The following is a 12,663-nucleotide window of genomic DNA, read 5'->3' on the forward strand; positions in this document are numbered from 1 at the left end:
TATTAGGTATTAGCATGAAGTGTCCTGGTAGGAACTGTGTTTCAACTGAGTGCAGCAAAGACAACAGTATGGTGAACACACAGCACAAGGTGGAGACTGCAGCACCAACCAGATTCCATGACTTAGAGAGGCTCAAGCTCTTCCATCATATGCTCCTTCAAAGGATTTTGGCCTTTGACACACACTGTTGATCAGTCAGTTCTTACTGCAGAACTTAAGACAGTGTTGGAGGGGTCTTAATTCTTATATGGATTCTGCAAGGGTGTTTTGTGAATGTCTTTGACAAACCAAACATTTGTTGTTATTTCAACAAATAAATGCAACTCACAGACTGCTCTGCAGAAGTGAAGACAGGGGCCAATGGTTTATTCTCTCTTGTGCATTTCTGAGTCTTTATCTGCTTTTATAAGTGTCAGGGCTTAACCCCATTCAGGAACTAAGCCTCATACAGCCATTCACTCAATCCCCCATAGTGTGATGGGGGAGAGAATTAAAAGGGTAAAAATGAGGAAACTCATGGGTTGAGATAAAGACAGTTTAATAGGGAAAGCAAAAGTCATGCACAAAGGCAAAGAAAAACAAGGAATTAATTCACTGCTTCCCTTGGGCAGGCAGGTGTTCAGCCATCCCTGAGAAAGCAGGGTTTCATCACCGGTAATCGTGACTTGGGAAGACAAACAAGATCACTCCTTCCTCCTTCTTTCCCCAGTTTTATATGCTGAGAGTGATGTCATATGGTCTGGAATATCCCTTGAGTCAGCTGGGTTTGGTTGTTTTGGCTGTGTCCCCTCCCAACATCTTGTCCAAAGGACAGCCTCATACTAATTACTGTGAGGAAAATTAACTACCCCAGCCAAAACCAACACTTTTAGCCCTAGGACTTGAATGCACAAGGGATTTGTGCAGCAGCTGTATTGCTGTTCAGAGAAGGAAAAGAGAAAAGACTGAATCTGTCTTTGAAGTTAGAATCTGCAAAGCAGCTGTGAGAGCAAGCATAGAGTGTAGTAACAGATCATGGGCCATATTATCTCCTTTTTCCTCATGTTTCTTCTGTGTGCTTCATGTAGATATGTGTGTGATGAAAGTCTGCCCGTACAGAGATCTTGTTAAATTATATATTTGCAGTAATTTATCTAAAACTGTGATACACTCTGCACCGCAAGACTTAAAAGCTGTTTCTGAGAAGATAGCACAATATAAATATGATTCCAGTGATTTTGTAGTATTCAGGCTTGGTGGTGTCTAATTCAGTCTCAAATTCAGAGTAAAAATCTTAGTAGTTGTATTTTGGAAGCCCTGATAACAAAAAATAAGATGAAAAGAAAGAAAAGCAGTGAATAGGAAAAGTCAGCAACTTGTAAGGCAATTTGTAGATATCAGGGTGAGTCAGAAAGATGCATGTCTATCCTACAAAATAGGTTTCCTTCTTCAGGCAGGAAAGCAGCATTACTCCCTTTTTTCCCTCCTTCATCTCTTCTTCCTTTGATACTATACAACTGGACTGCACTCATTATTATAGTTTTTCTGTTTTCCTACCTTTTTTATTTGATTTCTTACAAAACATGTGATATTGAGGATAGCTATCCTTGTCCTGGATGAAGCCTTAGCCATCCTGAGTGTCCAGTTGGACCTAAAATCTGAAACTCTTTCTGGACCATTTCCTGCTGCCATTCAGGCTTTTAAATTTTGTTTGTTTGTTTGTTTTTTCAGATGAGTCAAAATACAGGACACATATAAGGTGAAGTAAATTACTTTTGATGTCCTGAGCTAATAAGTCCTCCAGCATTGTGGAAAGATATGAAATGCTATGCATAGACTGTGAAGCATGAATTTAATATGTCCTTTTAGTTATTTTCCTGATGGCAACCTGCAGTATTTGAAGTACTCTGACAGCTTCCCCACCCCAAATGAAGCTGTCAGAATACATTATCACTGTTCCAGTTATTTCCACAGCTCCTCAGCCCTGCAATGTATGCCCAATCCACTGTGTAGCATATGCATTATGCCTGTCATCAATTAGAACTGGATCACATGAGCATATTTTCACAGATACTGTGGGATCAACATAGCCCTCAGTTGTCTAGAGGACAAATCAACCCACAGCCTTAGGGGTGCAGCTTCCAGCACCAGGGACCTGGATTCTGCATAGATCTTTTCTTTTCTAGCCCCATAAGACTTGCTCTGGTGAAGACCACAGGGGTATTTGCTCCATCCTGATTTGCAGCAGTTTAACTGAGATGGGATTTGAGGGCCAGGAAATGCAGCAAGTATTTGGTAACCAACTGGAAATGCAATATCTTTGAACAAATGTGCTTACACTTTAGGCAGTTTCTGTTACATATATTGGCATTTCTAATCTACTAACAGAGAACATTTTAATTGTACTTGTCTTATCAAACCTGCATAAAACAGAAAATCTGCTGAGTTCTTCAAGATGCTCCTTTGTTTTAAGCACAGAGACATTTATTGCAGTCTTCCCAGCTTTATTAATAATGCTATTAATATTCTTTTTGCACAGAGCAGTAGTGGAAAAGTGCCTGGTACTCATGGGTGTTTCATTATTTAAAATGTAAATAAGAAAGGCTGCAAGAAATTAACCATCTCAGCAGGAAAAAAGGAACAAACCTTTAGTCTGACAGATATGGGCTTATCACTGTTTCCCTCATTACAGCATAAGAAATACTTTATAGTCCTATATTTGTAACATCAACAAGAATATTTTTTCTTTGTTCATCCATGGAATTACCCACCTGCCAGTTTCTTTAGGAAAGGAATCTAGATGCAAATTTTCTGAATAGCCTGTAAATTGGTTTTATTTTTACAGAGTTATGAAAAAACTTTCCTTGATTCACCCTTACTTTCTCCACAGCTGAGCTGACTGTGTAGGGCAAAGAAAAGGCAAAGGTAAATGTACTTCACCTGTCACCATGGAGGCCTGGCATGTGGAGCTCTCTGTGGCATATATAAAAATATAAAAAGGAGGGACATGAAGCTTTCTTTTGGGCCTGCACACCTCTGAGGCTCTTGGTGGATAGGTCCACGTCAAGCTAAGCTGAAAAGGATTTGAACTGGCTGGGATTTGACAGCTTTTATATCCTGGTTGCAGCCCTGCACTCAGTGTGAATATCAAGCTGATAATTGGTATCCACATTATAAAAGATGTTTCTCTACAGATTCTTCAGATGAGCAGCACCATTCTCCCAGCTAGTCCATGTTTGTTTTCAGGTATTCAGGAATCACAGTGAAAGTGGTCTGAGAGCAGTGACGTGGGTCACTCTTCCCTACTGGATAATTTTGGCCATTGGATACTAGTGTATCACACATTGGACCCACAGCTGATTTCCTGTGGTTCTGTGGCTCTTGTCACTGGTACCTGCCCCAGGGTAGGCAAGGACTAGGCAGGGGGCAGATGTGCACCTCCCAAGTCTGCAATTGGTGATTTTGTACTGCAGTAAAGAACTTGGTCTAGTTACAAATGTCACAACTGCTTGAGGTTTGAAAATTGCAACACACCACTGCCTAGTCTTTCATTCAATCATATAATTTTTAGGTTAGAAAAGAATGGTAAGATGATTGAGTTCAACTATTAACACAGCCCTGCCAAGTCCACCACTAAATGCCTCTTAGCCACACCTAAATGTCTTTTAAATAGCTTCAGGAATGGTTGATCTACCATTTCCTGGAGCACCCTGTTCCAGAGCTTGACAGCCCTTTTAGTGAAAAAATGTATCCTAACTTGAGGCCATTTCCTCTTGTCCTACTGTTTGCTACTTGGGAAAAAATATCACCCCCACCTGGCTACAAATTCCTTTCGGGCATTTAGAGATCAATAAGGTCTCCTCTGAGCCTCCTTTTCTCCAGGCTGAACAACCCCAACTCCATCAGTCTCTCCTCATAATAAGACTTGAGCTCCAGACCCTTCACCAGCTCTGTTGCCCTTCTCTCCAGCGCCCCAATATCCGTCTTGTCATGAGATCCCCAAAACTGAGCACAGGATCTGAGATGTGTCCTCACCGGGGCAGAGTACTGGGGGCTGCACCTCGCTGGTCCTGCTGCTCACAGTTTTGCTGCTGTCCTTCTTGGACACCTGGGCACACTCTGCCTTTTGTTCATCTGCTGTTGACCAGTGTCCCCAGGTCCTTTTCTGCTGGGTCACTTTCCAACCACTGTGGCCCAGCCTGTGGTGCTGGAAGGGATTGTTATGACAGAAGTGCAGGACCAGGCACTTGGCCTCTCTGAACCCCAGGCTGTTGGCCTCCACCCATCCATCCAGCCTATCCAGATCCCTCTGCAGAGTCTTCCTACCCTCCAGCAGATCAGCATTCCCACCCAGCTTGTTGTCATCTGCAAACTGACTGAGGTACACTTGACGCCCTTGCCCAGATCATTGCTCCTTTGCTGGATATTCATCATGACCAAAAAGAGAAAATTAAAACAAGGCAGATTGCATACAATTACTGCAGATTTCAAGTGTGAGCGGCATTTCCCTGTCCCTTAACAGAGGCTAAGGCAAGAAGCCTTTGGAAGCTGTATATCCAATCAGGGCTCCAGAACCTGCAGAGTGAATATAGTTGGGCAGGATATGGATTTTACTGAGACTCTGCCTATTTCTTAGGTATTTAACAGCCATATGAGATGCATCTTAAGACTAGTATAAAAAAATCAGTGTAGCACAGAAGGCAGGGTAATTATTGAGTCAAAAATGTGAGACAAGAGAAGCAATCATTTAATATTCACTCTTGAACTTCACTTTGAATAATCCCAGTCTTGAGCAATACATATGTATAGGATGATGGTAGATTTTGAGGTCTCGTGCATAGGACTAGAACGAAATAAAGAAATTATTACTGTGGTGAATTTCAACACATGAGAAAGTGTTTGAACTGAAAGGTTATTTTACAATAGGTAGATACAGCAAGGACACTTGTCTAAATTTGCTTCTCAAAGATTCAGCATCTTAAAATAATGGGCGAGAAAATGGTTGCCCTCTATTCACATCAACTGCATTCATTTACTGGTTTTCTCCATATGTTATGGAACAACCTAAACTGTGCTCATGATAGACTTACATACTTTTTCAGCTGTGGAAACTACAGAAGAAATAATTCTCATCCTTTTATACTTCTCTTTTATTCTCTTTTTATAACTACCTTCAAAGACACTTTGTCATATAAAATTCTGACTTAAAAGGGAAATATTGGCTCATACTTTTCTGATCTTCTGGAGCTTCTGCTATTGTTGGAACATTGAAGGAATGACTACTTTTGAATGTTTTCCTTCTCAGCCTCTCTTACTACCTGAATTGGGAGTGGTCGTGTTATTCTTTTTAGCATTTGTTGGTGTTGAGTGCTCAGAATCACTGAGGGAGTAAGGTGGGGAGAAGAGAAACAAAGAAAGTAAATGCCGTTAAACTGGAATTATGGAGGAATTATTATATGACAATAAAATAGTAAGCATACCAGTTCTGAAGGTTGCAAAATACAAAGATAAAGCCACCTCTTCAAAAACTTCCCTGAAATATTTGATAGCTTCACGTAATGAACTAGATATTGCTGACACATCACTTAAAATTTATCTGCCATATTGTCTATAAGGTATGCTATCCCTCTTCCAATTTATTGTCCAACACGTGCAGTTAACTATTAATGAAAGGACAAAACTATATGGATTATTAAACAAATGATATATGGAGCTGTCTACTTAAGTGCATGATAGCTGAAAGGTAGATTAATTTAGTATATGTCAATATATGGTAATCACTTGAACTATGCCACCACAGCAAAAAGATCAAAATGATTCAACTTGAGTACCTAAGGTTAGGGACCTAAATCTGTACTTGGGCAACAGCTTTTCAGGGCTGTCAGGTGTTAAAGGTGCAGCTCACAATCTTCACTGAGCTCAGCAAGGCCTGCCATTGCTAAGCATTCCTGAAAATAAGATCATCTAAATTTTGTGCTACTCTGCCTAACTCTTGGCTTCAGTTTGAAAACTTTGTCCAGAGGTATCTGAGGAAGTGAGGGTTAAACATCCCTTCTGTCAGCTTGACTGAGATTTATTGTGTAATGCACTTCCTCCAAAGAAAGATGTTTAATGCTATTGATTGCAAGGTTGCCTACTTAAAATAGCATAATGTGACAAATGATGGATACCACATAGAGCAAAATTGTAAGGTAATTCAATATATGGGCATGTATGGTATGTATATCAGAGTAGCAGCTTCATTCTTCATGAGGGTGAGTTAGAAGGTCATCTATTTCACTTAAAGACATTGAACGTTTTTGTTAGTTTGACAGCCATTATGGGCTTGATCCTGTTATCCAAGGCAGTCATTAAACTCCTATTGACCTAAAGTGGGTAGGAGTGGGGCCAAGATTTAGAATATGCAAAGCAGACACTAGGAGAAGAAAAAACCTTGATGGGTAATACTGCAGAGTGAAAAAAGCATTATGTTGGCTGCTATATATAAACAATAAAAATCCTAAGAAATATCTGATGATTTCAACTGTTTTGTACCACGGTATTACTTCTGTTAAAATTTTTCCTGCTAAACTTAGGATTTCCTCAATCTTTAAAGAAATGTATGCAACTTTGTACTGTTGTTTTTTTGCATCATAGAGCATATTAACTGCTTACACTTTTTAGCTCTGTGTTTAGTCTTAGATAGGAGTATTTCGGTGGTCTGCAACCCTTACAAAAAATCAGTGGTTTTAAGGGCTTTTAGACTAATTCTTAAATCTGTATTAGGAAAATAAGGTAGGAAGAATGCAAGAAAACTTTTTCTGCAAGCATGTATGTTTATTAATGAAGAAGTCAGTAAAAGAGACAAATTTAAGTGAAAACAAATATTTCTATCATTGCAATTAATTTCGTGCTCTAGCACAAGACCAAACCCAAGCCATTTCTTCTTTTTTCAATCTGTCTTGTGTCATCAATCTCTTTCCTTCTTATTTGCAGCTTCCTGTGAAACTTTGGAGTATTTGCTGTACATGCTTAGGAGTACACAGAAAGAAGTCTGGGACTGATCTGATGTACAAATGGGCTTCTGCCCTCTTGCTGATGCATATTTCAGCTTGATGCATCCACCCAGATAGTTCTCATCTTCCAAGGCACACTTGGGGAAGTGCAGGGCTCGACTGAGGGACCACTCCTAGTGGAGAGCCACTCTGTTATCCTGCTAATTATGGTCCCTGAGGTACAGCAGTTCCTCAGTTAGCAATCTTTTCCATGGCTACCTTTTGAGAAGCAAGATGTGAGGAGGTAGAAGGATTGCTTCACTGAATGAATCTGCATTTAGGAAATGGCCTGAAATGACATTTAGATATCTCGGTGATATTTCTGACTGCACAACAATAACAACCCAAGATTTTATGCAGGATTTGGAGACTCATCCTTATGTTTCACTCTGAGGCCATTTTGGTTAAGTGCTCTAGCACCAAAACCTCAAAGTTTTGTTTTCAGGAATCAATAGCATGTTATTTTTAAAAAATTGCACTTAGATATAATTCATCTTTAGTATTTCCCACTTTTATTCCAATAAAATATAATAACTTCATGATCTGAGGTAATGTGATGAAATCCATCCAGCTTTAAATCCAATATTATGTTCCTTGAAACACCCTGGAGCTTAAACTCAGAATAAGTTTGTAGAAAACTTATTATGGTTTAAGCTCTGTTGCAATTTTAATTCAAAGCCAGGTTAAATGAGTAAATTATCTTACTTTTATAAGACAGCAGATGAAATGCAGAAGCTCAGAGAATGTTTGCTTTGGTTTTTTGCTCATTCAAGCTCAGAAAGGCAGAGAAGACTGTAAACACACCTGTCATAAATCATAGATATATTCCAAAAATATCCTGCAGAGTTAACACTTTCAGTTGGACAAATCAGTATATGATGTTTTCATCATTAATTTGAAAGGTTTTTTATGTAGACTTATTTTAAAATATTTTAAATGAAGGGAGATTTTGAAAATAAAAAGCAGTAAAATCTAGAAATGCAGTTTCAAGTGGATTAGTAAGTTCAAACAATACAAATGTAGTACTCTAAGGACTTTCTTTGCTCCTTCTTTGTTTGCAATAATTTTAACCTTTTTACCTCTCCCAGAAGAGTCCAGGGAATTTAACAAAGGGTATCAGATTTTCTGTAATCCTTTAATGAAGGCTTTGCTTGACTGTAGTTTGCTGTTAAACAAGGATCAATTAATTAATTAATTAATTAAATCTCATGTTGCTGCTTTGACATTTCCAAACATGGAAAAAAAGAAGGTCAGAGTTGTTGCCTGAAATGCTACAAACAGTTGAGAGAATTGTTTCTCCCCAGTTCACTTATCAGAAAGCACTTGGTTTATATTTAGAAAGCTTATTTATCATATACATTTGTCTTAAATTCTGAGTACTGTTTTCTCTGTCTTGAGTTCCTTGTTACAAACATTTTATGATAAGCCTAAGATTTTCCATAACTTAGATCACTGCAGTGGTTACTCAACTGTAGTTAATTCTGATCTATTTAGGCTTGCACTGTTAAACTGAGTAAAAAGATTAATTGTTTCTTAATTATGCACTCCAATAAAGGCATGACAGTTGACTAAGTTTTGTCTACTAAGGAACAATTTTAGCAAGTGCTGTCTCCTTTTGTTCTTTAGGAGTTCAAGTCTATCACGTAAATTACCTGTCAACTAGCAGTTCTGGAGCTCTTTGTTACCATAATGCTTTTATTCTAATTCCAGAATTGTTTCAAAATATGTGTCTAGACTACTTCATTATGCAGAAGATAAAAAGTAGTTAAGAGGTTTTCTTACTGTCCCAGGTACCTTCAGGAGGTTTTAACTTTGAGATCAGAATCTCTCTGGAATCTTGAAGAGGAATTCTAGAAAGGAATCTATGTTTTTAGCTGTTTTCAGTGCTATATAATTTTCTATTTGAAAAGATCTAGATACATTTGATTATTTAAGAACATTTGTCACTGATTCAATTTTTTATTTAACTAGGTGTCTATTTTCAGTCTTTCTGTCATCCTTATTGTTCCATCTTTACTATTTCTTCAGTTGTGAAGACAGACAGCTTGGTACTTTTCTTCCAGTCCTGATGGTCTCTGAGCCACTGCCTATAAACTGACATGGGGAAAAAGTTGCTCAAAAGACTTATGACACTTTAGAAGCTGTGATGGATGACTCTCAAGGTGGCTGCTGCCTTTTCCCTTTTTTCTCCATTCTTATTTGAACTGTGACTTATTTCTTTCCATTAATTCTTTCTGAGTTGTGAAGAAAAAATAAGGGAATATTCAGAAAGACACACAGTAGTATTCAAGGATTTAATTAATAAATTTTCTGAGATATGTTGGTTAACAATGGGTTTAAACCATACCAAATGTGCTTTTCTTATGGCCCCAAACAAAAAACCTAGTCTGGGTTTTGATCACTGATTACAGTCAACAAAAGTACCTAAATACAAGGTTATAGCATATTGGATACCCAGCTGCAAAATGTGATCTTTAGAAACAGAGCTAATAGCAATGGGAAAGTAAATCATCTGAAATGGTCAGTGTTTTGTAGAACTGGTGGTTGTTTCAGAACTTGCACAACATGTGACAAGACCTGCACACTCTCTGGGTCTTATGTGACAGGAAGAGGTTGGGAAAGACAGGGGTGAATCTGGAGCCTTCTTTACAACCAGTGGCCAGAAAAGGAAGTTGCCCCTCTAGCAAGATTTCTGTTGCTCAGAACCAAATGTTTGATGGACTGCTTTCTGAGATTTATTTATTCCGCACTGGCACTGCATGTAAGCTGACATTTAAAATGCATTAACAGAGTGCTACTTGATGTACTGTATTATGCATCCTATCAGTTTTGAAATGGAGTTTAGCCTGTCAGCAAAATCCTCCTTGCTGTACTCAAATAAACTTAGTCAGTCTTGGATCAAGGTGGCTTAAGGGACCTACATAATTTTAATGCCTCTGACATGTTTTTTCTTTATTTTTTATTGAGTTTGTCATACTTGGGTTCTATAGGATCTTCCTCCATATGTGAACATAAAGGCATTCTCATTTGTGTCCACTGGGCTAAAGTATTGATACAAAGTAAAATAACTCTCATTCTTATGCTTCCTTGATGTCTTTACTTATATGATCTTCCATTATGTCTTCTACACTTCATCTGTCCTTGATGACTAATATTTTAGCACTCTGCAGCACACAGTGTTAAGTGATTTTTACCCCATAAAATCAGATATTTAATTCTGGAAAAAAAAAAAACCCACAGATTTCAATATCACACCTCAATAAGCATTAGAAAAAAACCAAGTTTTCTTAATTGTTTTGTACAACTAGACTTCCTCAGACCTGGATAACTTTTGATGTGGTCTTTGGTGAGATCTGGTGATCAACCCAGTGATTACAATAGCAACCTCAAGTAACATCATGTACAGGCAACTTCCCATCAACAGTCCATATTTTATTATTATAATGACTAACATGGATTTTTACAGAACAACTTGCTTTTTTGCTGTGTAAAAACAAAATTCTTCACTGCTCGGGAATGAAGGACACCAAAGCCCACCTCTGAGGCATTTGCATTATATCCTGCCCTTAAATTCAGATCCTCTTCCTGTTTTTTGGTTAGCTCTTCTTGCTTCAGAGAACATATTTTATATTTAGTAATTGAGAGTTTTTCTGGCTAGTGATTTGGATAATTGAGATGACTCTGTATATATTAATATTTACCAGGTTTTCATAGCAATCTTTCTTCCATGACTACTTCTGTATTTTTCCCCATTACTTATAAGGCACACATCACTAGTTTTTCATTCAGCAACATGACAGCTTCAAATCCTTCTGAGGCTCCATTGAATGAAAGGTTGTTATTCTTGTCAGTCTGTAGAGGCTTCCATTCTCTTCTCAAATGTGCAAACAGTGCATGCCCCTGTCACATTTCTTACCTCTGCGGTGAAATTTACTTCTTCCTATACTCTAGGGGTTAATTTTCTTAAGTGGACAGTGGCAACATAAGGTTTTATTTGCATTCAGTTCCGGATATTTCTTTTGAATTCACAATCTTTTAGACTTTCATGATTCACATATGTCAAGTTAATTCCTCTCAGTTCATCTAGTGGATTGTTTGTCTAGTCTTTGTAGCCCCTCCTTTAACTTTTATCTCTGTGGTTGAATTCATGTCCCTGATTTCAGAGCCACAGTGATATTTTACTGATAGCTCATGTGTGCCTTTGGTAGGAGAAATCATTTAAGAAAAAAGTGTCTGCAGCTCATAGATTTTTACAAATGTCAGTGTTTTTTTGGGGCTAATATGCACACAGTAAATGCAATTACTTTGTATGTGTACCTTATTTTATGACATGTAAATTTAATAAGGAAAAAAATAGCTTTACTCATGAACATTGTTATATCTTTGCATGGCTGAGAGATCAGAGAAGTTCTGTTAAGACTTCGATAATTCTGATGGAGATTTTTTAAACTTGCTGTTCTTTTAAAGTGTTCATCAAGATTGTTTGATATAATTTTGGATTATTTCTTGCATTATGGCTGAATAAGCATTTTCAATAACATAGATAATGCCGTAAATTCTTGCTTGCAACCTTAGAAATTATTAACTTAATTTAGTTTGAATCTAATGTCTCCTGCACTAGAGTCATGCAGCTTTAGCCTTGCTGCATGAACTTTGCTTCCTACTTTAGGATATTCAATTTTCGTAAAAGTCCAGTGGTTTTAATAATTCCTAATAAAAGATGACAGCTTGTATTACAAATGGAAGGATCATCCTCAAAAAAATGAGTGCAACTGAATAGGCAAAGGTTTGGTTCTCCTTTAAAAGATATCACTAGTCTGATAATTATTATTGACAAACTCATGGACAGAATCAAGTACTATCCTCAAAAGTATAGGTGTTACATTTATGCTTATATAAAATATTGCTAGAATAGGACTAGAAGTATGAGAAAGGAAGGAGTCATAGTACCCAATTTTAGACACTAGGAGTTAACTATCAAGTGAAAACTGGTCATTCTAGAATTCCTCTATAGGGCAATTAATTTTATTTATCCTTAAGTCTTATTATGAGATGACCTTTAAGTGTTACTTTTTTTCAGTAAGTATAGAAGAAGTCTAGTTTAACTGAACACCATTTAATTAGGGCAGATGAATCTCATTATCTTGGCACTAGATGATACCAGTGTCTTCCAGTATTCAATAGTAGTCCGTACTTTAACAAAAATGTATGAGAAAGAAAAGAAAAATACTTTTAATCATGAAAACATCAGTTCTTCTAAATAAGATAAAATAAAGTTCTCTGTAGAAGAGAAGAGTTCTCCATGACTCCTGTGTTCTGACAAGGTTTGTTTCCTCCATACTGACAAATCATCAGTTTAAGTTCTTCCCAACACATTTATGTCTCCCTTTCCAGCTGTGCTGGGCTGAGGACAAGTTCCCCACAGAGCTGGGCTCTCTGCTCTTCACAGGAATCTCCCATTGCCCATATGAACTGTAGGCACCCTGCTCATCCCTGCATGCCTCATCCTCCGCTGCAGATGGGTCTCTAAGCTGAGCATTCACAGGTGTTTGTTGGCAAAGCACAACACCCTCTCCCATCACTTTTTCTGAAGAAGTTTAACCTGATCCAGACGAAATAGCTGGAGTAATGAGCCAGCCGTCCCCTCCAC

This window comes from Fringilla coelebs (genome assembly GCF_963513975.1).
Source record: "Fringilla coelebs genome assembly, chromosome: 5".
In the NCBI taxonomy this organism is placed as follows: domain Eukaryota; kingdom Metazoa; phylum Chordata; class Aves; order Passeriformes; family Fringillidae; genus Fringilla; species Fringilla coelebs.